At 45.8% G+C, this 26,622-nt stretch overlaps 1 protein-coding gene and 1 long non-coding RNA gene across 4 annotated transcripts in view; one reads left to right on the top strand and one right to left on the bottom strand.

Annotated features, from left to right (window-relative positions):
- COL4A6 (collagen type IV alpha 6 chain) overlaps positions 1 to 26,622 on the top strand; it is a 181,500-nt gene that overhangs the window by 75,179 nt on the left and 79,699 nt on the right. The window lies entirely within an intron of this gene.
- LOC308578822 lies at positions 15,667 to 20,363 on the bottom strand. The gene is made up of 3 exons (XR_014004141.1): positions 18,922 to 20,363; positions 18,578 to 18,758; positions 15,667 to 16,476 (listed from the first exon to the last, which is right to left on the bottom strand). It is a non-coding gene; the product is annotated as an uncharacterized lncRNA (long non-coding RNA).

The following is a 26,622-nucleotide window of genomic DNA, read 5'->3' on the forward strand; positions in this document are numbered from 1 at the left end:
AGTGTGCCATAGTTGCATCTGGCAGGCTAAAAATGGGAGCTGCCAGGCTAGAAATGGCTCTGTGCCCACCCCCACCCCCACCCCCACCCCCACCCAAGCACCTGTGCAGTAAACTTACCAAAGCTACAGGTCACACAGCATCTCCCTTGTCTGTAATGATTCTGCCCTCCTAGGCTGGCAACTGGGTCTTCTCAATAGGAAGGGCTATCAGGGCTACCTGTTCAGGCAACAATAATCTTTCCTAGCTCTAGTTTTTGATCTGCTAGCTCTTATCCCTGGTTTGAGTCCTGGCTCCCATTCCATTGGAGCTTAGAGTTCAGCTCACAACACATTCTGGTGCTTTGCAGCCAGCATAGCACGCTGCACTCCTTTTTCTGTAGTACTATACATAAAACGCAGCTGTCCCCATCCCTGCAAAAACTCCGAAACCTTGCGGGTGTTGGGGGAAACTAGATGAAAATCCATAACTTTAGCAAAAGGGGCCGTGCTGTTCATACAGCTGCATACACATGGCTTATCTGTACTGAAACCAATTTTAAAACCTTTCCCATCTTAAATGAGGACATCTCAAGTGCTTGCTTTTGAAATGGCCTCAAAGCCTGGTTTGCAAACTGTGATCTTTGGAGCAGTTCCAGGGCGTCTTGCAAATTGCTTCTGGAACATTTGGCGATACATCTGTTGCTCTGCAAACCCTGTTGTTTCTTGTGAGTGGTGGTCTTGCTAAGGAACCATGCACTACTTTTTCTTTTTCTTGTCTTTTCTTTTTTTGCTTGCTCGTAGATGAGCTCACTAGAAGGAAGGGACACCAAAGCATTGGAATGCATTAGATGTGCATTGCCTTGTGCTGGAGGGGAAAGGATGTTAGTAGAACACTTTACTCAACATGCACTTGGCATTTGTACTGCCCTGCTGTTCAGTCCCCTAAGCAGTTTCTTTCAAAAACTAAATGCTAAATCCAATAATGGATGCGTAGGATGTTGGTCAGTCGCATAGGAACATAGGGGGCGGAGCCTGGGAGACCAGGGTTCAAATGCCCACTTGACCATGAAGCTCATTGGGTGGCCTTGCCACTGCCTCTCAGTGTAACCTTCCTCTCAGGCTTGTAGCGGCTGCAGCGCGCCTTTCCCACTGTCCCCCGACTTGGCTAGAAGGCTGGCGGGGGGGAGAAGCCTGCTCCTCCCCGTCGCCAGCCCCGCAAACTCGGGGGACAGCGGGAGAAGGCTGGCGGAGGGCTTTCCCCTCCTCCAGCCCCGCAAGCTCCCAGAGCGATGCCAAAGCTGCACGCAGCTTCCACATGGCTCTGGGTCCCGTTCTGGGGGCTGGGGGAGGGGGAAGCTCCGCTTTCCCCTCCTCCAGCCCCGCAAGCTCCCAGAGCGATGCCAAAGCTGCCAAAGCCAGAGCTTCCCCAGCCCCGCGCCTGGGGGGGGATTTTTTTTTCCTTTATTCCCCCCCCCCAAATCTAGGTGCGTCCTATGGGCCGGTGCATTCTATAGGGTGAAAAATACGGTAAGTACTTAACCCGATGTACCACTGTATAACTTTGAGTGATTATCTTTACAGGACATTATGGTACTTTTATTTTCCCTCGAAAGTTTTTTAAAAAAAGATTTTACTTAAGTCTGTAATTTTATTTCTTGCTCGGATATCTGTGTTAATAGGAAATGGAATGCTGAATGAGATAGACAGCTAATTGTGGGCTTTTGAAGGGCTTATTGGAAACATTATTGGAAATCTTGCTGATATCTTCCTAGCCCACTGTGCCATCAATGAGTAAATGGAAGATGCAAAAGGAAGGAAATACGTTAAATACATAAAGTGCTTAACAACTTGGGACCAACTTCCCTGAGATAAACCTACCCCATATATGCCCACTTGAACACTTCAGTCTGCAGAACTATCACTGCTGCAGGTACCACATAATATCTGTTCTGCATTTGTAAGAAACCAATCTTTTAGTATGGCAGTACCTACACTTTGGAATTCCCTGCCGATTGACATTTGACAGGCCTCTTCAGTGTACTTGTTCTGGTGCCTGCTAAAAACATTTTTGTTTAGACAAGCCGACACAGATTTGTAGAATGCTGGTGTGTGTTTTAATTGGTTTTTAGGTTATCTCTGATCTTTTTCTTTTTGTAAGGTTTTAGATAGCTGCTTATACTGATAATTTTCTTGTTTTATTCTTCTATAAACCTCTGTGAAGGGTGTTGTAGGTTGTTGTTTTTTTACAAACAAGCAATGTATAAATTTTATGACATAAATAAATTTTACTGGAGAATCTAGGCAGAAGTATATACGAATGTAGGGTTAGGTCCTTCCTCTGAAGTTAGGTCCTCAGAAGAGAGTATCAAAAGCAATAAGGGTGTAGAGCCATCCATTTAGACAGCCACAAGGGCAAAAGTCAAGCTGAAAGCCAGGAAATAAAAGCTTCGCCAACAAGCCTCAGTGCCAGAAACTGCAAACCTAATTAGGCTGTGAGGAAGTTCACCCGCCATAAAAGCCTGCAGCCAAGCTAAGTTCATAGTCAAATGGTTAATCCAACAAGTTCATTGTGGTGCCAGTTGGCTTGGAGCAAATAGGATGTCTGTCTAAGGATCTTCCTAGAAAATAAATAATGTTTGTATCTGTGATGCAAGGCAAAAGTGTTCTTCAAAGAGGAGAGAGAGAGAGAGAGAAATTGTGGATTTGAAGCAGACTGGAACGTATCCTGATACAACAATGGCTTTCATAATGCTAATAATGCCAGGAAAGGTCTTTAAGATGCGTTCCAAAGTGTGTTTAGTAAATGTGTGCTAATGTTGCATAACGCTGAAAGGAAATGCCAGAGGAAAAATCACAAGTAACGTATTGCAGAACAGTGTATTTAACGAGTTACAACCTGTATGCTATTACATGCCTTCAATTTGTTTAAATTAATGAATCAATAGGTTAGAAGGACAAGTCAACAAAGAGAAGCTGTATGGCTCTAAGAACATTGTCCAAACTTGGCAACATTTCTTTGGCATGATCTGATAGTTGCCACTTCCATTTTGGACCTAATGATTATTCTTTTTAACTTCTGGCTGGCAAGAGGTAGATTCTACCTAGAGCCAACTTTGATCAATGTGAAGACTTGTTTTCCCCAGCCTTCTATGAAAAGGCTTGGCCTGGCCATCGGTCCATCATGACTTATACACATGATGGTTCCCAAACAGCTATGTCAGTCCCTTCTTGTTCCTTCTACTGAAAGGATGGGGAACCTGGAACTCTCCGGATTTTGCTGAATACAACACCCATTATCCCTGGCCATGATGGCAAGGCTGGATGGGAAGTGAAGTCCTACAGTACCTGAAGAACCATGTGTTCCCCGCCCTTGTTCTACTGGAACACCTTCTTCTTCTTCTTCTTCTTCTTCTTCTTCTTCTTCTTCTTCTTCTTCTTCTTCTTCTTCTTCTTCTTTTTCTTCACCTCTGAGGAAACAACCTGGACCTTTGGCATTGGCGAGATGGATGCTTAAAGTTTTATTCTACTCTCCAGGTCAGGCATCCTCAAACTCGGCCCTCCAGATGTTTTGGGACTAAATTTCCCATCATCCCTGATCACTGGTCCTGTTAGCTAGGTATGCTGGGAGTTGTAGTCCCAAAACATCTGGAGGGCCGAGTTTGGGGGTGCCTGCTCCAGGTAGTCTTATCAAGCAGGGGGACATGGGGGAATCTTGGTGTCCATTTGTAACTTTTTGCTTTGGTTAAGTTATGATGAGTTTTTTGGCTAAGTTAGCTACTCCAACTCGAGTCAGTGACTTTGGTGGTCCAAGTTGCCCTAGACTGTTTCCTCCAGTGTGATGTTGTTAAGTATCAAGCATGACATGCATGTTTGAAATTGATGAAATGAGAGGACTAAGGTATTTTCATGGTTTTTGTAATGATACCCATTTCCACATTTTCCTTGCACGTCTCAACCCCACTGAACAGACCTTGTTTTGTCAAACATTCAGCCTGAACCAAACTTAGAATAATACAAATTCCAAAAGGATAGCCATGTTAGTCTCCTGCAAGAAAAATAAGTGTCTTGTCTTGTGGCACCTGGTTTAAAGAATAGCAAACCAAATGTGATATAATCCTTCCCACTTTGTAAGGAAGAGACACTCCTGCAGCTGCCACTGTTTATTGTGCTAGTGCTACACTTTCACCCAGATTGCTCATCTTTATTAATTGCCATGTAATTGATCACAGCTCTGAAAAGCATATCTGTGCTAAACAATATATGACCTTGCTTGACTTTATAATGTCACTTTTATTATTTTAGATACAAATAAAAAATTAAGTTACGGTTCCTAAAACTCTTTGGCACATTTAAGTTATGTTGTTTGTCTAAAGTTGTGTAGGTGGACTTTCCAGCTGGTGTTTTGATGTTCATTTTAATTTTGCCACCATTTGGTGCATGTGTTCCCACCCACCCCACCTGCATACATTTATTTATTTTTTTAAATGGAATTTTGTGAGTGGCAAATCAGACAATCATTTTCAGAAGGAAAAGAATCAGAATCTTGATGCCAAAGATGCTTATCACAAGCTGTTGGGGCGAAGGGTCTGGGTTTCCTGCAGCTGCTCTTGAGTGCCTTACTAAGTTATTTGAACAGCAAAACTGAATTTTAAAAAAGTGTTCTGAATGTGTCCTTCTGGTGGCATATCTAGTTGCAAAGGTTTTTCAGGAGAGGCAATGATGTTCTTAGAAAGCCAGCTTAGAACCAAACAGTAACATCTTTAATACCCCTGATTTTCATCCAGATAAATATATCATGTGGCACAAACTTTCCATTTAAATCAGCTAGTGTTTTTTTTTAAAAAGGTTTATTGGTTCTCCAAATTCCATGTAATTATTTAAAACCATCTTCAAAGAAAGATGGCTAATGAGATAGCTCAAGATGAGATGACTACAAGTGCTTTTGGACATGTCAAGAAATACATCAATGTGGCTGAGATTATCTGGTCAGATGTTATAATACTGTGTGCTTTAAAACTAACTCTTGAGTTTTGTTTTTAAATAGTTGTCTGCTTACGTTCTGTAGCTGGTAACATCTGCTCTCAAGGCAACGTTGTCTTGAACATCTAATTATTTTTCATGCATCTGTTATCACCATATCTGACACGACTTTATTCAAGCTACAACAGATGTAATTACTGGCATAACCTTAACTATCCAAATTAATTTTTTGTCCTTAGTTGTTATGATCTTGCACAGTTCCTGGGTCTTCATGTCTCTGATCATGTTCTGGATGTCTCCCAGTTATCTATTATCATTAACGGCATCTCTGTATCATTCAATAAGACTGTTCTTTTTTACTATTATTCTGTGATTATTATTGTATTTTGAAGTTTTGTTGTTTGTAAAACATCAAAATACAATAGTCTTCTTCTTTGGTGATCACTCGTAGCCAAGTAAGATTATCTTCCATGAATATGGTCTTAACAGTGTGTCCCTAAGTGACTGTGGAGGCCAATTCTGGATCCACACATCCTTCCACAGTGGGGACATAGGTTTCTGGGTGGGAGTTGATCATGGTGAGGATTTGCCAAACGTGCCTTCCACAGAACAGAAATAAAATCCAAAAAATAAAATAAAATCAGCATTAGATAAGGGTCATAGTTCATTGGTAGAGCATCTTAGGAGTGAAAGGCTGTGTCTTAGTGACTAGAGCATCTGCTTTGCTTTGCAGAAGGTCCCAGGTTCAGTCCTCATCATTTCCAGGTAGGGCTGAGAAAAACTCTGAAGCATTCTGTGAAGCATTCTGGATAACTATACAGTGGTACCTCGGGATGTGAACAGGATCCGTTCTGGAGCCCCATTTGCATCCAGAAGCAAACATAACTAGCGACGGCACGTCTGCACACACATGTGTCGCTTTTCGCCACTTCTGCGCATGCGTGTGACGCCATTTTGAGCATCTGTGCATGTGTGAGTGGCGAAACCCGGAAGTAATGTGCTCCCTTACTTCCGGGTTGCCGTGGAGCGCAACTCGAACGCGCTCAACATGAAGCACATTCAACCCGAGGTATGACTGTACAGCAAAACAGCATACATAAAACATCAATGGATTTACAAGTTCAGCATTTAAAATCCTCAGAAGATAAAAGTTATTTGCTTGGTGCCAATAAGAGTGCATAGAAGGTGCCAGACTAGCCTCTCTGGGGAGGTATTCCATAACCAGGTTGTGATCTAAGAAGGTCCTTTCACAAATAGCTGCCTGTCACACCTGGGTTGGTAGCAGATACCTGGAGATGGGCCACTGATGATTACCTTGGGATCCAGTAGATATATGTTGTAGGTGGTGATCCTTCCAATAAACTGGTCCCAAGATGCTGAGGCTGTGATTATTTTGTGTGGACCAGGGCTGAGGAACCTGTGGCTCTACAAACACTATCGTTGGGTTATAATTCCTATTATCCCTGACCTTTGTCCATACTGACTGGGGCTGATGGGAATTAGAGTATGACAACATATGAGTACAGGTCCCCCATCCCATGTGCACACTTAGTACCGGGGAGCTTGAAGGAGCACCTATCTCCATATCGTATCTACCCATACATTAAGATTTTCAGTGGAGGACCCCTAGAGCAGTGTTTCCCAACCTTTTTTGGGCAAAGGCACACTTGTTTCATGAAAAAAATCTCGAGGCACACCACCATGCCAGATGGGGAAAGGTCACTTTTTACTTATGTAAAAAAAATAATAATAATAGTAACAGCATAGAAGGTAATGGTAGATGACTGTTAGGGTCTCCCCCCAAATGCAGAATTCTATTAATATCTTCCTTAGCGAGCCGCGTTAACCCCTGTAATGCTTTCTATAGAGTAAGCATAGGGGACACTGGGGGATGTGGAACCAAGGGGGCAGTGGGCCAAAAGAGTTCGGGATCTACTGCTTTAAACAGAAATAAGAGCCAGTGGGTTCTTCCTTTTTTAAAGTATCGTTTCAGCGGGGACAGCAGTCCGGATTTCCAAAAAGCGGCGCTTTTTTGTGTCTGAGCAAAGAAGAGAGAGAGGGGAAAAAAGAGAGAGAGATTGATTTGTGGCTGCGCAAAGGGGGGAGGAGCCCAGGAGTAAAAGTAGGAAGGATGAAGGGCGGGGAAAGGAAAGTTAATAGAAGGAAAGGCGGGTGGGAGAGAAAGAGAAAGAAAGAGGGAAGGAAGGGGGGAAGAGAAGTGGAAAGGAGGGAGACCGAGGCGGGGGAGAAGCGTCTGGAGAGTTGCTCCGAAGTTTGGGGGGCCGCGGGGGTGGGCGCGCGTCCCAGGAGGCAGAGGCCAGCCTTGGCTGGGAGCCGCGCCGCGGCCCGGGGGCGGTAGGCGGACCGCGGCTCCTAGGATGTGGAAAGGGGACGGCGGCGCAGGGGGAGGAGACCCGCACGGCTAGGGCAGCGCACAGGGGGAGGGGAGCGGGCCGGAGGCGGGCGAGGGAGGCCGCGATCCCGCGCGCCGCGAACATGGCCTCCTTCCCCGCGGGCCCCGCCGAGCCCCCCGGCCGGGGAGGGCAGCGCGCCCCCGCCGCCGGAGGAGAGCAGAGGCAGGAGGAGGAGGACGAAGGCGCTGCCGAGGAGGCGCGCCAACTTCTGCCAACTTCGGCGCCCGCCCCGTTGCCACAGGCTCCTCCCGGCCGAGAGCCAGAGGACGGCGGCGGAGCAGGAGGAGGAGGATCGGGTTTGGTGACGGCTGCTGCGTCCTCTCCAAGCGCGGGGCTGGCCTCCGCCGCGCCCGATCCTCCGCGCTCGCCGCGCTTCTCGGCGGAGCAGGTCTCGGGCGTGTGCGAGGCGCTGCTGCAGGCGGGCGACCCCGGCCGGCTGGGCCGCTTCCTGGGCTCGCTGCCGCCCGACGCCGAGGCGCCGTGCCTGGAGGCGCAGGCGGGCGAGAGCCTGGCCAAGGCGCGCGCGCTGCTGGCCTTCCAGCGCGGCGACTTCGCCGAGCTCTACCGCCTGGTGCAGAGCCGGCGATGGGATGCTGGAGGGAGCTCGCTCGCCGCCCCGTGTGTGCCTATGTGGGGCACGTTACAGCCCCGGGACGTCAGCGCCACGCAGGCAGCCAGGCAGGCAGACGGTGAGAGCCCCGCGCTGGGCGGCCTCTCCTCGCTGCCGCCGCCCCGCCTCTCGCCGCCCGACTCGCCTGCCTCCCTCCCACGGCACACCAGGCAACGTCTCGCGGCACACTAGTGTGCCGCGGAACACCGGTTGGGAAACACTGCTCTAGAGTGCCATGCCCTGTCGTGTATTCTCATGACATTGAAGAGGCATCATCTCTCTGGGTCTAGAGTGTAGAGACCGCTGCCCCTCGGGACTGGTGAGGTGGAAGGCAAAGAGGCCAACAGTAGTTAGAGCCAGGGCCAATGACAAGCAGAGCCAACTAACTCTAGTTTAGTCCCCATCCTACTCCCTGGCGAGTCCCACAAGGCAACACTGAGATTAAGAAAGAGGAAGCTGAAAAGCTGTCTCATTCCCTGGACTGGTTGCAAATAAGAAGGCAGGCAGAAGTTAGTGGGGCAGTGTTGTCCCATTTGCCTAATGGGTCCACTGATTATAGTTTAAACAACTGTTCCATCATCTGTCAGGGATGCAGTAGTTGTACCATGCACCGCATATCCTTTCCAACTGGTATATAGTTCTTTCCAACTATATGCTCTGATGGATCTAGCACCTAGGGTAATGGTTTACTCTACTTCTCTTCCTCATTCTCCCAAACAACCCTGTGAAGCAGAAAGGTGGAGAACCAATGATTTAGAATGTAGGAAACTTTCTTACTTGATGGCCAGACAAGGGGTTGTCACCAGCTACTCGGCCCCATTGCAATTAATGGTTCTAAGTTAGTTAAGTCCATTAATTTCAGTGGGTCTGCTCTGAGTAGAACTAGCATTGGATACAACCCAGCTGTCACTATACTGTTGCCCTTCAGATGCTGACATAGCCAATTGTCAAAGATGGTAGCAGTCTCTGAGGGGCACTTTAATTGTTGAGAGATGCTTTAAACCAGTATTGACTGGCAGTAGTGCTCTAGGGTCTTAGGCAGAGGAGGGTCTTTCCATCACCTGCTTCCTGGCCCTTTTAACTGGAGTAGCCAGTGATTGAACCTGAGACCTTCTGTATGCAAAAGATGTGTTCTGCTTCTAAGCTGATGGAGAGTTTTGAACCACAGTTCTCGTGTGGCTTGATCTTGAGAAATGGTTGTGGGATGTGCTAAGCCACAGTGGATCTTTAGGTTTATTTGGCACAGATGATCTTGCCTTTCCACAGTGCAGGTCAGCTTGACCATGTTAAAAATACTCTGCCATATAAATAATTTACTTTGTACCCCGTTCCTGTTGCCGTCACTTATGAGAAATAATTCATCCTGGGATTTTCACTTCTTTGCTGCTGCAGTCCTGCCAAGAATTTTTTAAAGAGTTTTTATATTTATTTTATTCGTAAAAAAGAAGTTGGGCTGGGAATGGGCATATAATAAACAGTAGATTTGTGTAAGTGAAGGCTTTAGAATCCCCAGAACGGCTGTTTAACCACTTTTCACCAGCCTCTCTCCCTTCCATAGAGTTTGTGGGAGAGAGGAAAAATATCCAAGCAAGAGGCTGCTTTTCATCAGGGCTGGATTACTTAACAAGTGCTGTGGTTGGTGTGGTTTTCCTGAATTTAAGCTGATCAGGCTATGAAAGGCATTGCAAATCTGGATGGGTGAGAGCTGACAGAATTACTGCCATTGCCCCCCACCCCAAGCTGAACCGCAAGGCCACACAAATAGGTGCTCATATTGGGGAATGTAAACTTGCACGCTTGGAGAGGTGTGGCTCAGACTGTGCACTTTTTCTTCAGCAGAGAGAGAGAAAACTGCCAATTCTATTTTGCTTATCTCTAGACCAGAACCTCAGCTGCACTCCCTTAAGCCCAGATTGTGGGAGGATCATTGATGAAACACTCTGTGCATACTTAAAGGCACAAGGTTTTAAAAAAATAATAATTATCCACATATTTCAGAGCTGAGCCTTGAGACATAGGGAGCTGGCTCTGGAGGTCATCCTGTCCTGTTTTAGGAAAAGGAGGGGGCAGTCAGTTAAGAGTCTGTGGCACTCACAATTTAAGTTGTTAGGCCTTGAAGAACAGGGGCAAGTATGGTGAGTTGCCTAGGCCAACCCAGGAGAGCTCCCTGGAACCAGGATTGGCAAGAACTCTCCCAAGAGTGAGCATTTTAAGGCATGATAAAGTGGCCAATCTGATAGCCACTTAGAGGGGGCAAGCCTACCAGGAGCTATATATTGCATGAAGGGCCATAGCTCTATTCTGCACCCACTGGCTCATAGAGCATAGGGATGCTGAGAGCTACCTATGAGATGTGTCCTGTAAACCAGAGGAGTTAGCTAAGGGCTCATGCTCTGGCTTGGATAGTCCAGGAGCAGAGGTGATGGCTCTTCAGGTGCTGCCTCCTCTTCTGTCATCTCTGAGCTGGATGCAGATCATCACCTGTGAACATGGCAATCGCGTCTGTAATCTGTGCCTGATAGCATTGTTCTTCCGCCAGTGGGACAGGACCCACAAGTGATGGTACTCTGATCTGAGGCAGGTTATATCAGTGGTGCAGCCACCATTTTCCTTTTTGATGGTTTGCCAACTTGGGTTGATTATTTTTGGGTTGCCAAGCAGCTGAAGGAGAGGACAGAGGGTAAAGAAAGAGCTGTGAGCAGAAAGAGCCCTTTCCCCGTCCTCTGGACCTCCTGGGAAACTCAGCAAACTTGCTGTACCTGGAACTGGGTGTGGCACATGCAGCTGAATGGGACACAACTGCAGGCAAGGAAGGACTTTCCACTTTGAGCCTGCCCATAAAAAGCAAGTCTAGAGTGAGAGACTAGGGTGCTGCCTGCTGTTTACAGGAATTATTCTCATTGTCAGACTTTTGGGGTGAATCTGAGAGTTTGTTTGGACCCTGGTTAAGAACCCAGAGGCCAAGAGGGAGAGTGTGTCAAAAGGAAAACGAATAGATATTGATTTATATATATTAGTAACTTTGTATTAATGTAACATTTTATATGTAGCTGTCTATTTTTGTAATATTTTGTTTAAGTTGTCTGTTGTTGCTTCAGTTTTTTGTTTACTACTTAGATATATTTTTAACATATTAAGCATTATACAAATCAAGTTGTCTGCAGCCCCACGAGAAGCTTTACCTGTTGATGAAATCATATTGCTCTGGGGCATTGTGGGAAATTTAAAATGGCAGTTCCTCAATGCAGTTGCCCAGCACAGAGAAGGCATTGATGTCAGTGGGCCTTGACAGGGAGGGCATGGGGAGCTTGGGTGCTGATGTTAGTCCTGGTTATACTAAGGGAGACTTTTCTCTGATGTGGAGAACAAAAAATAAATAAATCAGTTTTATATTTTAAAAGAATGTGGCAATACAAAAGAATTTAAATGTTTTGCTGTTCACTTGAGAGTTGTGATCTGACTGAATCCATACATTAAAACAGCTGTGAGTCCTCACTCTTGGGTCTCCAGATGTTGTACTTGATGGGTTTATTAGGTAGATGAGGGAATATAATTAACTATATTTTATCCCTCTGCAGACCCATGTATTTGGGTTAACAGACAAAAGGATCAGCTTAACACTTGCATTTAGACGCATGGGGCTGAGCAGAGTTTAAATCCCATCTTAAGCAGTTTAATTGAAAGCACAGGAATTAGCTGTTAGGCCAATCTTCCCCTTTGTTTTTTTTTATAATAATTTTTATTAGTTTTCCAAGCATATAATAAAACAAATAGTAAAACAAAACAATACAAAACATACATACAAATAAACACATATAATTTCTTTAACTTGTTTTCATACACCTTGTTTCCCGGACTTCCCCGTACCTCCCTTTTTCTGCATCCTTATGTTAACCTTTTTTCAGCAACCCTTCAATCAGTTAATTCACTCAATTTCATTTTACATTCTTTAAGTTCATGATTTACAACTGCAGTTCTCTACTTCTTATAACCATAACATCTCAGCCATCATCAATCTTACAACAGTCTTTGAGATATTTTTTGAATTTCTTCCAGTCTTCTTCCACCGTCTCTCTCCCCTGGTCACGAATTCTGCCGGTCATCTCTGCCATTCCCATATACTCGATCACCTTCGCTTGCCATTCTTCCAGAGTGGGTAGCTGCTGCGTCTTCCAGTACTTTGCCAAAAGAATTCTTGCCGCTGTGGTAGCGTACATAAAAAATGTTTTATCCTTCCTTGACACCAATTGGCCCACCATGCCCAGAAGAAAGGCCTCTGGCTTTTTCAAAAATGTCCATTTAAGGACCTTTTTAATTTCATTATAGATCATTTCCCAGTAGGCCTTTACCTTCGGGCAGGTCCACCAAAGGTGATAGAAGGTACCTTCAGTCTCGTTACATTTCCAACATTTATTACTGGGCAAATGGTAGATTTTTGCAAGTTTGACTGGGGTCATATACCACCTATAAATCATTTTCATTATATTCTCTTTCAATGCATTACAAGCTGTAAACTTAATACCTGTATTCCATAACTGTTCCCAATCATCAAACATTATGTCATGACCTATATCTTGTGCCCATTTAATCATAGCTGATTTTACTGTTTCGTCTTGTGTATTCCACTTCAGCAGCAGATTGTACATTCTCGACAAGTTCTTGGTACTGGGTTCTAACAATTCTGTTTCTATTTTCGACCTCTCCATCTGGAAACCTATTTTCCTGTCCTGTTTAAATACCTCATTTATCTGACAGTAGTGAAACCAGTCTCGTACCTTAGACTTTAATTTGTCAAAACTCTGCAATTTAACTCTTTCACCATCTTGTTCCAACATTTCACAATACTTTGGCCATTTGGACTCCATATTCAGCTTCTTTGACTCATTAGCCTCCATTGGTGATAGCCACCTGGGAGTTTTACTTTCCAGTAAATCCTTGTATCTTATCCAAACATTATACAGTGCTTTCCTTACAATATGGTTTTTAAAGCCTTTATGCGATTTTACCTTGTCATACCATATATATGCATGCCAACCAAATCTATTGTCATACCCTTCCAGATCCAAAATGTCTGTATTCTCAAGAAGTAGCCATTGTTTCAGCCAGCAAAAAGCTGCCGATTCATAATAAAGTCTCAATCTTCCCCTTTGTTGCCTGTTTATCAGATAAATAGGATACAGACTGAAAAGTAAGTTTAAAACACATATTTTACTCACAGTCAAGCATTCATCCTTAGCAGCAAAAAGTAAAATACATCTGTTTACAGCAAAAACAGCTTCAGGGTTTACTCCTTAGCCTTTTCTTCCCCCAAAGATATCTCACAAGGTAGCAGAGGTTTAGAATCAGAGTTCTCCTTCTCCTAGATAGGCTGCCTTCCCAGGGTGATGAACACCATCTGCCCCTCACTTCTCTCTACACAGCATGTGCAGAAACTGCCTTCTTGACTGTTGGACCCACTATTTGTCCTGTGGTCTGCTCAATCTACCGGAGCCCATCTTTGCATGCAGGGGAAGGTCCTAGCTTACTGAGGGTTTGAGGCATAGCTGTCAACGTTTCCCATTTTTTAAGGGAAATTCCCTTATTCCGAATAGGATTCCTTGCAAGAAAAGGGAAAAGTTGACAGCTATGGTTTGAGGCCTATCAGCTACCCTCACCTGTTTTAGCTGTTCTCAGGGTGTGGCCACTGTTACATGCTGACAACTTCTAGGAACCACAGGTGAGAGCTGAGGGCAGGGTGGAAACCAAAGGTGGACAAACTATGCCAGAAGGACCGCAACATGTCCCCCACCAGGGATACTACCCCTCCCCTAACACACTAAGCTTCTGTGTTTAGCAGGGGTATGCATATCCTGTTTGGGCACCACTACCGTAAACTGCCACATGTGTGTGTTGGTTCAAAAAGGACCTCCTGTAAAGAGGATTCTCAACAAGTGACTCATGTACTAATAAAACATGTATCCATGGTCTGAGCAGGCATATGAGTCCACCTCTGCTGGTTTCTGTACATTAGGATATCAACAAAGTACATCATAAATATTTGCTGAACAGTGAAAAGTTGTCTTAACAGTGTGTCATGCAAGGAATTGGTCTTAATTGGGGAGAATCCTGGTTCTGCTGACGATGCCAGCATTCTGTTAAATATTTATAAAAGAGCTAGCTTGTTTACTCTGAATCTCAACAGACTCATGCATTCTTAAGATGAAGGACACCTGGGGTCCTTTCAGCGCAACTTTATGGGAAGGTTTGCATCTAAATTCCCAACATTTACCGAGGCTGCATTCAAACAGCACTTTATTCAATTTTCACAGTGTTTCCTTACCTGATATTTTCCATGTTTTGTGTGATCTATCACATGATGTAACAGTCACTTTTGGAAAACTAGTAGAAGTTGAGAAATAATATTTGTAGTATTTGCTTCCAGAAAAAAACTCCTTTTCGCGACTCTGGTCACCTGGAAAATTGCAGAAGTTTTGCATTGCAATTTAACATAACAAGAACTGTAGTGTGATTCTGGCATATAGCCTTTACTGCCATGTAAAATTTAGTACCACGTGGTGGTGTATCAGTCAAAAAATAGATAATGCAACAGGTAATGCAGTGTAAAAGGAACATTAGAACCCAGAACAGGAGCATTAGCATTGCAGCCAGTAAAACTTGCACAATAAACTCTATGTCTGAATGCACCCCCTATCTCCTGGGGTGTTCCTCTTTGAATGAGTGGGCGACTTGTGAAAGTACTGTTGTATGCCCCCATTCAGTAGGGCTTGTTCTGGCAGTAGAGGAGGTGGTGGGGCTGTGGCACTTACCTGACCTCTGTCTGAGTCACTGCAGTGAGAGGCATTTAAAGAAACCAGTGTGGTTGCACAAGGAGATCACAGATGAGCTGAGATGTAATAAGGGCATGTATAAAAAAATGGAAGAAAGGGTAAATCACGAAGGAAGAGGGTGTCTGCAAGGCAGCGTCGTTATAGTACATGGTGCTTTGAAAGTGAGTGGAATCTGAGTTAAGAAAACATAGCCTGCTTCAGGTTACGTATGTAATGGCCCTTGAAACTATTCAAGCACTGTTGTGCAGACAAATCTCCCCCACTGAATGTCCTCAGGACATTTCTTTTCAAGCTACTCATTCAAGCTGCAAACATTTGAACTGATTCTACAATCTTCAACCTGCACATAGTCAGTCTGGCAGAACCCATGAGGATTTATTCCTAAGCTCCTGGGTTTGCATGCAGTTTTGAACTCATTTGCCAGCTGTTTTCCACTGCTTCTAGAAGGGTTCTGCCTTGGAAGAGGAAATATGTTGGTGACTGATACAGATTTGCCAGAAGTATAGGAAATATGCAAGGAAAATGCTTTCTGTGTCTGAATCAGTATCCAAATACTCTGTACAATGTACTAAGATAAGCACAGCTAGTTTCAACCTCACTTTTTAAATGTTCATGGGTGCTGTATGCAGAGTATCTGGAGTCTTGGGCCAAAAATCCCAAAATGATAAGAACTGTGAGTAATCCCTCCTTTCTTGGTGGTGGAAGGTTATATTGCATCTTGCCTGTGCATTTATTTGGGCAGAATCTGGAGTTTTCATTACTACTTTTATCATAGAGCAGGGTAATTAGGAACTAAGAGGACACCCAAAAATATAGTTTTAATGGTTTTTTTCTTTTCATGGTATTGCTTTCCTTGTACATTGCTGAGAGAAGATTGTAATTAAGTACTATATGCGTTGTCTAAGTAAAATAAACATTACCAATAATCTTGATCTGGGGTGGGGCTTAGCATATGTATATGCACATGATCCAACACGGGAAGTTGAGTATGAACTGTTTTGGTACTCAGTTTCTGTGCCAGGCAACCTGTTAGTCTATTTCAATTAAGTCCCGCAAGAAGAAGGGCACTGAGACATACTTAAAACTGAATTGCCCTAGAACTTGTATCTGTATACTCATCAACATGTTGTGGCAAAAAAACCGGGATGCCGTCTTCCAGGGCTGCATGTCTGTGTGAGTCATGTGATTCGCATGTCATAGCAGCCCCCCCCCAAAAGCACTCTGTTGAGAGGTATGGTTTCTGTCACCCTCACAAAAAAATGTTTATTGTGCCTTTCCCCACCCTGCAAAAAACAACAACACAAAACCACTAGGTGGTAGTAGCAGGTTTTTAAACCCCGTTTTGCTATATTTTATTTTCCAGTTTCCCACTGTCATTCCCAGTTCTTCTGTAGATTTTGTGGGGGATCCAATGTGCCCCAAATATCCCCATAAATCAACTTTTTAGTAGTAGCAACAGCACCTCCAGAAAGCTGCCCGCCCTTTCCTTGATCATGAACTGCTCCTTGCTGTTTGGAAACGTCTGCTAATCTAGCTTCTTGTTTTAGGACTTAGAATGATCCACCTGCTGGGGACCAAGTCCTCTCTACACTGCCTCTCAAGCAAGGTCCTTCAACTTCCATCCACCACCTTCTTGGGTGTATCTTCATTAATCCAAGATAGGGAACTTCAGAAAGCAAAGCATAAATATAAGAGCAACAATTCCCAACACCTTTACAAACTACCGTTCCTATTATTGTTTGAGAGAAACCATGAAGGTTAAACTTTTAAATCTGAGCTTTCCAAACTTTTCATGTTGGTGACACACTTTTTAGACATGTGTTATTTCATGGCACACTAATTCAGTTTTATTAGCAAACTGGAGGTTAAACTAACCCCATTCCTGCCCCAGGAGGAGCGCGGGGAGCATTCGTGTTCTACACCCACACACTGCAGCTGACACACGTAACGTGTTGCAACACACAGTTTGGAAAGCTCTGCTTTAAATGTATGGTGTGGGTCTGGACCCAGTTATCTGTTTCCTCTCCTCTCATTCTTTTACATCCCCTTCATTGGTGCAAATTTTGAAGATAGGTCGGTTCCTTCCTCTTAGCATTGTGTATCTTCTGCTTCCAATGTGAAGTATAGACTCAGAGGTGGCCTTTTCCAGCTGGCGATGGAGTGCCGGCAATGCCCCTCCTGGCACTGGATCAGCCAAGCGAACTTTGTGACTGGTGTCAGCAGTGGCAACTGTAGCGACTGAATTAAAAACAGCAATGCGGAAGTTCCTCATTGCTTCTCAGCCGCATGCTTCAGCACAGGGCTCTCTCTCCATGATACTTTGTGCTCAAATACAAGAGCAGAATAGCCCCTCTGGCTGACTAAAGGCCAGTGTTTTGCTCAGATATCGCAGCAAAGGCAGAGAATGCATAAGCGTTTGCTGCTGACAGCATTTCGTTCTGAACGGAGTATGATTGGAATGCCATGGAATGCTAGGCTTTCTCTGATGGAGGGCTTGTTAATGCCAACGTGTCTGTGGCTAAGGTGTGTCCTGAGGCCACCCTTATCTGTTTAAAATGCTGCTTCTTTTACAGATAATATAAGCAAGGCTACTACTGGTTGAGGGTATTCATAGCTGGTTAACTGGGGGCGGGGGGAGGCTTGTCCGAATTCAGCTCACCCTGTGCCTCAAAAACACAGGTTCAAGTGGTTTTCTCCATCTCCTGTGCTTTCTACTCATGGTTTCAAGCGATTTAGCCTTTGCCCTGCTGCTTTCCCCCGGGAAACCCACTGTTTCGCACAAAACCAGAGCAAACATCAATCCAGAGAAAATCCGATTGGCATTTGCTCTGATTCAGTGGCTAAACAGTGGGTTTTCCCAAGGGACAGTGATGAGAAAAGTGGAGACATAACTGAGCCCCTTGTTTAAGTTAATTGAATAAACGTTCATAAATTGGTATTGTGTGGTGTAGTGATTATAGTGTTGGACTAGGATCTGGGAGACCAAGGTTCAAATCTCCACTTGGTCATGAAGCTCTCTGGATGTTCTTAGGCTGAGAGTGAGTGACTGGCACAAGGGAAAGCTTTATGGCCGAGGGTGGAGGTTGAACCCTGGCCTCCCAGGTCCTGGTGCTACACCATGACCTCTGTACTACTACTACTACTACTACTACTACTACTACTACTACCACCACCACCCCCTCTCTCTCTCTCGCGCGCACACACACACACACACACACACCCCAACATGTTTTGTAAATCTGGTCTGCCTTGATTTTAATCAAAATATGGTGAATTTCAATCCATATGTGGTGAATTTCTGCCCCACTGTAGTTCATTGAGACTCGTAGTGCTTTAGAGATACCCAAACCCTGTGATTAAAAGAAGGGGTTTAAACATGTTGTTTGGAGTGACCAGAAGTGCTACCTGATCTTGAGGATAAGGCCATCTTTGCAGAGTGTTTAATCTTTCATGACCTCTACACCGTCTTTGTTCTTTCAGGAACTGGATAAATTCATGGCAGATGTCTATCAATGGGCACTGTGGTAATTCAGTGGAACCCCAGCTGCAGAAGTTGTGTACCTCTTAATATCAGTAGGAGTTGTGTACCTCTTAATACCAGTAGGTTAAACCCTGTTTGTGGGTGTCTCCTACATATCTGTTTGGCCATCACAGGAAATAGGGTCCTGAGCTAGATGGGCTTTGGTCTGATCCAGCAGAGCTCTTCTTACATTTTTATATTCCAGATGCTACAAAAGCATCTGGAGGTGTGTTGCAATGAAACCCACCCTTGTGCTTTTCTTAGGATGGATGGCAAAACTGCTCCACTGAGATACTTCACATTCTTTCTTTTTGGAGTATTGACAAAACCAAAGAGTAAATTTTGGCACTTTTCAAGGTTTCGCTTGCTTCCAGACCTCTTGTGTGACGGATGAGTAGTTGAGAAAGTATTTACTCGGTTCCTCCTTTCTATGGGGGGAGCACAAGACAGTTGCTATTCAGGCATTGCTGTTCAGGTTTGGAGAGATAAGCCACCCCTTAGGGTCCCATATCAAACTCCCTTAAGCCACAGATGGGAGTCCAGCCAACAGGCTCCCCTGTTATCAGAGCCAGATTGCTGTTAGCTACACACCATCCGCTGGTGATCTTGTGTCTCTGCATTTCCTTCTCCCTCTCATCAATGAGCCAATGAGCACCAAGCCCTGACAGTTAAAATCTTCTTCCCGACCTTAGATGCTGCTGTACAAAGAGCCCAGCTTAAGCCCTGGCCTAGTGTGTGATTGAGCATTTTGCATGGTCATGAATTCCAGCCCTACAGGGACAGGAAGCACAGTGCATTGTGGGTAGTAGCCCAGGCCCAGAAAGGCCTTTAAGCCTTTGTTGTATTGTATAGCCAGGGATTTCAGGAACAATCAGGCCTGTCCATCAAAGATTAAGCAGACTGGAAGTGCACTTTATACCAACAAATGGAACGAACAGCCTTTTTGGAGTGTTAATACAGCCACGTAATGAAAGGTCCAAGGACTTAGACATACAATTTAAGTGATGACAAGCACCACTGGAATGAATCATTTATTTTATAAACCTTAGCCAGTGGGAATTCCAGTGAAGGATTTGTTCATTTTCACTATTACCTTGTTTAGCGTACTCCACTTGAGAAGAAAGATTGCATAAACTTCATTTTCTTGGGTATTTGGGTTGGAGACATTTGCCTTCCCAATTTATGATTGTTTTTTTCCTCAGAAAGTCCAGCCCTATTCTTGTTTAGTCTGCTTCTGTGACACCTTGAAAACTAACAATTTATATTAGCATAAGCTTGCCTAGAAAACAGTCTTGCTGGATGGCTGGAGCTGCCCTTTCCTCTGTTGAAATCAAAAGAGATATAACTAGTTCCACCCAGTTTAAAGGCCCTAGGGCAGGGCTGGGAATCTGCAGCGCTCTGGATATTTGTTGGACTCCAACTCCCATGAGCCCCTTCTAGCACAGCCAGTGGTAAGGGATGATGGGAGGCATAGTCCAGCAACATCTGGAGGGCCACATGCTCCTCATCCCTGCTATAAGAATGGTGATCAGGGTTGCACAGAACTGGACAATAACTATCTCAGTTGGATCTACGTGAATGGGGGAACTGTAAGAGACATTCCTCTGTGTACAAATTAAAGAAATATGGCTTTTTGTTCAATAGCATCATCTCACAATCCCTTTGGGGGGATTAGGGAGTACTTTTTACCTGTTGTTTTTTTCAATACAAATGCCACAAAATGTTCATTTCACACTTGTAGGGAATAAATCATTCAGTGTGGGAACATTTACTTTTTGGAACTCCCTGCTCATTGATATTAAGCAGGTACCTATGGCTGAATTATTTTCATGCTGACTAAAAAATCTTTCTGTTTCAGCAAACCTATCCCGGCATGTAATTTTAAAATCTAATGTTGTTATTAATTATTTGTGTGTGTGTGTTTTAAAATTGCTTATTTATGTATTTTTATCATTTTATGTTAATTTGTTTTTTAATGTTTGCTTTTATCGGCGGAGTGTTACTGAACATTTTAGATCTTTGTAAACTGCTTAAAGGTACAGTGGTGCCTCGCAAGACGAAATTAATTCGTTCCGCAAGTCTCTTCGTCTTGCGAGTTTTTCGACTTGCGATGCACGGTTTCCCATAGGAATGCATTGAAAATCAATTAATGCGTTCCTAGGGAAACCGCCTTCAGATCAGGTCCAGGGACAGTCTGTCCCCGGACCTCTTCTGAAGGCTGGGGGGGGGATAAGGGCTTTTCTTCCCACCCCCAGCATTTTAAAAAACCCCGGGACAGCGGAGGACTTCTCCGCTGTCCGGGGCGATTTAAAAGCCCCTGGTAAGGCAGGCAGGGGGGACAAAGACTTTTGCCCCCCGCCAGCCTTAAGAAGGTGTTCCCGCCCCCCCACCCCGCTTCGGAGCACCGTTCCGAAGCCGGGCGGTGGGGGAAGGGGTTCCCACCCCCCGCCCCGCTTCGGAGCACCGTTCCGAAGCCGGGCGGTGGGGGAAGGTGTTCCCACCCCCCCGCCCCGCTTCGGAGCACCGTTCCGAAGCGGGGCGGTGGGGGAAGGTGTTCCCACCCCCCCGCCCCGCTTCGGAGCACCGTTCCGAAGCCGGGAGGTGGGGGAAGGTGTTCCCACCCCCCCGCCCCGCTTCGGAGCACCGTTCCGAAGCCGGGCGGTGGGGGAAGGTGTTCCCACCCCCCCGCCCCGCTTCGGAGCACCGTTCCGAAGCCGGGCGGTGGGGGAAGGTGTTCCAACCCCCCCGCCCCGCTTCGGAGCACCGTTCCAAAGCCGGGCGGTGGGGGAAGGTGTTCCCACCCCCCCGCTCCGCTTCGGAGCACCGTTCCGAAGCGGGGCGGTGGGGGAAGGTGTTCCCACCCCCCCGCCCCGCTTCGGAGCACCGTTCCGAAGCGGGGCGGTGGGGGAAGGAGTTCCCACCCCCCCGCCCCGCTTCGGAGCACCGTTCCAAAGCCGGGCGGTGGGGGAAGGCGTTCCCACCCCCCCGCCCTGCTTCGGAGCACCGTTCTGAAGCGGGGCGGTGGGGGAAGGTGTTCCCACCCCCCCGCCGCGCTTCGGAGCACCGTTCCGAAGCGGGGCGGTAGGGGAAGGTGTTCCCACCCCCCCGCCCCGCTTCGGAGCACCGTTCCGAAGCGGGGCGGTGGGGGAAGGCGTTCCCACCCCCCCGCCCCGCTTCGGAGCACCGTTCCGAAGCCGGGCGGTGGGGGGAGGCGTTCCCACCGCCCCGCTTCGGAGCACCGTTCCGAAGCGGGGCGGTGGGGGAAGGCGTTCCCACCCCCCCGCCCTGCTTCGGATCACCGTTCCGAAGCGGGGCGGTGGGGGAAGGTGTTCCCACCCCCCCGCCGCGCTTCGGAGCACCGTTCCGAAGCGGGGCGGTAGGGGAAGGTGTTCCCACCCCCCGCCCCGCTTCGGAGCACCGTTCCGAAGCCGGGCGGTGGGGGAAGGTGTTCCCACCCCCCCCGCCCCGCTTCGGAGCACCGTTCCGAAGCGGGGCGGCGGGGGAAGGTGTTCCCACCACCCCCGCCCCGCTTCGGAGCACCGGGAGAAGCGATCTCCCCGCAGCCCCTTGCTTCAAAAGAGGTCCGGGGGCAGCGGGAAGCACTTCCCGCTGTCCCCGGACCTGGGGCTGCGGGGAGAAGATCGCTTCTCCCCGCCGCCCCTTGCTTCGAAAGAGAAGACCCGCTGTCCCCGGGGCAAGCTTCGTTTTGCGAAGCAAGCCCATAGGGAAATTCGTCTTGCGAGGCAACTCGAAAACGAAAAAACCTTTCGTTTTGCGAGTTTTTCGTCTCGCGAGGCGTTCGTCTTGCGGGGTACCACTGTATTCTGTCAAGTACTTGGTATATATATTTTAGTTAAATAATAATAAAAATAATAATACTGAACTGGATCACTCCTGTGGTCCATTAAGCATAATATAATTAAGTCCCATTGCTTTGAGCAGAACTTACATTTTTGGTCACTAGCTCCTTCTTGGAGTGAGGCCTAGTAGGCTAGAATGTGTAGATAAGCTTCTACTAAACTGGAAGAGAGCTGAATCACTTGTGTGAAGAGGCGGGCCTTTATTGTGGGGATATTTCTGTAGCCCAATCTGTATTGTAGCTCAGTCTGTAATGCTGGGGTGTGTGGTGCAAAATCAATTGCAACCCTGACTTTTCTGCTCAATGTGGGTTCCCATACCTGCTGGGGAGGTGGAGGTGAGGCAGTGTAAGCATCAGATGCACTGACAATTCCCTTCCGTGCAAGGATCTGTGTTGAATGTTACTGGATCCAACTACCTTCCACTGCAATGGGACCATATCTCAGTGGTATCACGAACACATCCAGTTTTGTTTATTTTAAAGATATCAGCTATTAGGCGTTCTGAAAGGCCTCTGACTGAGACAACTTGAAGAGGTGCTGCCTGTCAAAATAGTACATTGCTAGGTGGGCAAACAGTTCAACCTAGAATAAGGCAAATTCCTTAGGTTATGAATGCCTCAAAGGAAACATGACAATCGAAGACTAATCAAGGTTTCAGTTTCCTTCCCATTCATGCGTTCATTCATTGTTTTATCAGCTTAAGGGCAACTCTGCAGTTAACTTTTGAGACAAATAATACTTTGAATGGCTTCATAATAGTTGTACACCATGAACAGCAACCTCTGGGAAACATTTGTTATTACTTTTGTGAACATACAGAGTGAACATAAAAGCAGTAAGCAGCCATCATTAAACCTGTGCAGGACAGAGTATGTAGCCATCTCAAGACACATTGAGAAGCAAGTATAAACACCGTATTCTGGTATTCACTCCCTATAGTTAAATGGGATGCAGGGGGTATGATGTGACCTCTGAGTACTGTTTATAAATTTGATGAACATAAACCATTCCCTATCGAACTGATTGTGTTTTGTCTTGCCTTAAAGTTTTGTTTCAAAATGATCGTAATGTAGGGTTGCCATATGTCCCCTTTTCCCTGGACACGTCTTCTTTTTCTTGGGTATGTAAAATGAGAGTCGTCATAATGATCCATAGTTAAAAGTAGAGGTTGCTTTATGATCAACACCACCAGGATTAACAGACCCACTCCATAGCTCGAGGATTTCAAATGAGAGACATGGAAACAAGTCCCAAAAGGAGCATTGAATAGAATCAAAGAATAAATGCCCTATGCATGAAAAGCATGATGCTATAAAAAAAGAAATGAGGGGGGTAGAACGGGACAGGACTGGCAGTGCTTTGCTGGGTGCCATTTTTCTGTCAGCTCACTGCCCAAACATTTTTAATTATACTTTTAAAATGCGGTCTCCAGTGAGCAGTTTGGCTCAGGGAATGATAAAGTGGGTTTAGATGACCTCTCACCAGAGCTGAAGTAGATCAGGCAACTCTGAATCTATCAGACCATAAAAGGCATTGCTGGGCTCTGGAATGGAGAGTTGGCACAGTCAGTCCAAATACCAGAGAGGGAGAGAGGGAGAGATGGCAAGAGTGCTCTGTGGAGCAGGGGTTTTCAAAGGTGAGGGGGCTCCTCTGGAGAGGCGTGAAGAGTGCTTACCTGTTTGTGCTTTCTTTAGTCATAGAAGGTCTGCCAGTCACATAAGCCTTCTGCAGACAGAGGTTTCAAAACTAACTTCACCATCCCTGACCATTGGCCTTCTCCAGGTAGAGCTGATAATGTCCCCCTGTGCCTATTTTCTAAAAATAAAATTACCATTTTATAGTTCAAATTGGGAAAAATAAATACAGTAAATGGACAAAAGTACAAAGATTCACAAAATGTTTAGGGGTATGAGTACCCCCAGAAAAAAAAGCACTGATGTCCCTTATATGATACCTGGAAGAGCCGCTGTTAGTTTAGACAATATTGCAATAGAAGGGCCAAGAGTGTATAACATAGCATCCTATGTTCATATGACACCAGGCTGCAGAAGTCTGGGTTAGACTAGCCTCCTCAAGACTATCTGCTTTTAAAGCATTCATATTAATTTACTTGCACAAAGCTTACTCTGTCTGTTCTGAGCAATAGAGGATTGACAAAGAGCATTAATTTCGTTTCATCCTACTTTGATTCTGGGGTCTTTCTATTAATAATTAATTCACCCCACATTTTCAAAGCATTTCCTCATCACTTTCTGAACTGCAAAAAGTATTGCTTTTGGGGGGGGTTTAAGCACCACCAGTGGTCAAGGATGATGGGATGATTATTAGGTTTCACTTGAGATTAGACTGGGAATGGGCAAGCTTTGGCCCTCTTGATGTTGCCCGACTACAATTCCCATCATCACTGACAATTGTCTATGTTTGACCAAGGCTCATGGGAGTTGAAGTCTGAGAACATCTGTAGGGCAACAGGCTAGCCACCTTTGGATGAAGTGGTCGAAATCCAAAGAAAAAGACAGGTCAAGAACTTTGGATGGGTGCACAAAATAAAACTCTGTTTGGGTTATAGCATTGCGGGACTTTCGCTGCCTTGTTTCAAACGCTTAATAAATGGTGTGCACTACAAATGCTTTTGATATGTGAATCTGTAGAAATGAGAATATTCAAATCCCCACACCCACAGCCAAACTTCATTGCTGGGAGAGCTGTCATGTCTTAAAACCCTGCAGGTGGGCTTCATTAACATCAACAAGACAAGTTTCTTGAAGACAAGATTAAATCAAATGACTGCATATGATATAAAATATAAATTCGAAGTTGGTAACCTTGTTTGTCCATCCTGCCACATTTCAGGATGGAATGTGCAACAAGTACAGTAATTTGCTGTTAATCTATCTGATCTAAATGCTGTGGACTATCTAAAATAATAATAATTGTAAAAATGGTTTCATCATTCTTTCAGGAGTGAGCTAAGGAATTTTACTCATCATCTAACTGTTGTAATGTCCTTATATGATGGTTAGATTAGTGGCAGGGAGTGGCAGGGAACTGGCTTTCAGAGATGAAAGATTTATATGCATAAGTTTTAAGCTTTCCATTTTCTTTTATTTTCTTTTTAAAGTGTGGTTTCGAGCAATGCTGTTGCCACATGAGCCAGCCCCTTTTACAGCGGTTTTATCCTCTAGAATTTCACCAAGCCCTGTGTGTTTTGACATCCATGTTAACTGTCCATGCTTCTTAAAACAAAGGGCAAATTCCTCACATATCTCTAGTTCCTTTCATTCCAAAGTGCTATGCCAGAGCTCATTTTTGCTCTCAATTAAGAGGAGGTAAGGAGCGCTTGCCAACCTCTGCTAATTTGACAATCCATGAATGAGATCTCATGTAATTGCAAGTTATCTGCATTCCTGCTGGCCTAGAGCTATCCCTCCTCATCTCTGATGTTGCTTAGGGCATTTGATCCCGCCTGAGTTTGATCCTCGCGGGTGGCACAAGGACTGCAGGCTCAGGCAGTGGAGATCAGCCACAGTGAGCACACTTGGCGCCTGCCCCACTCTTTCGGGGGGAGGGGTGACCCTACCCACTCATTTCTTGGGAAGGAAAAAGTCTATGTGTAATGCTTCATCCCCACCCCCCACCGCCCACCCCAATTAAACAGCGCTGCTAGACTTGGCAGGGGCGCATGGTAGGATTTCACTCACTTGCCACTTTCCCCTGACAGTGTAAAAAGCAAAACAGGGGGCTGTTTTGTTTTGTGTCCCCCTCCCCCACTGCCTGAAGCATCAGTTTGCAAATGTTAAATTCTGCATAAGCCTGGACAGTGTTTCCAAATGGTTGGGGCGGGGGGCGGGGACTGCAGCTCAGTGGCAGAGCACAAGCTCCGCATAGAAAAGTTCCCAGGTTCAATCCCTCTGGCCTCTCCAGGTAGGGCTGGGAGAGATACCTGCCTGAAGTCATTTGAGGCCACTGCCAGTCTGTGGCAACGGTGTCTGATTTGTTATAGGTCAGCTTGTAATGTCCCTGTTGTTGTTGTTGTTGTTGTTTAGTCGTTTAGTCGTGTCCGACTCTTCGTGACCCCATGGACCAGAGCACGCCAGGCACTTCTGTCCTCCACTGCCTCCCGCAGTTTGATCAAACTCATGCTGGTAGCTTCAAGAACACCATCCAACCATCTCATTCTCTGTCGTCCCCTTCTCCTTGTGCCCTCCATCTTTCCCAACATCAGGGTCTTTTCCAGGGAGTCTTCTCTTCTCATGAGGTGGCCAAAGTATTGGAGCCTCAGCTTCACGATCTGTCCTTCCAGTGAGCGCTCAGGGCTGATTTCCTTCAGAATGGAGAGGTTTGATCTTCTTGCAGTCCATGGGACTCTCAAGAGTCTCCTCCAGCACCATAATTCAAAAGCATCAATTCTTCGGCGATCAGCCTTCTTTAT

This window comes from Podarcis bocagei (genome assembly GCF_964188305.1).
Source record: "Podarcis bocagei genome assembly, chromosome: Z".
In the NCBI taxonomy this organism is placed as follows: Eukaryota; Metazoa; Chordata; class Lepidosauria; order Squamata; family Lacertidae; genus Podarcis; species Podarcis bocagei.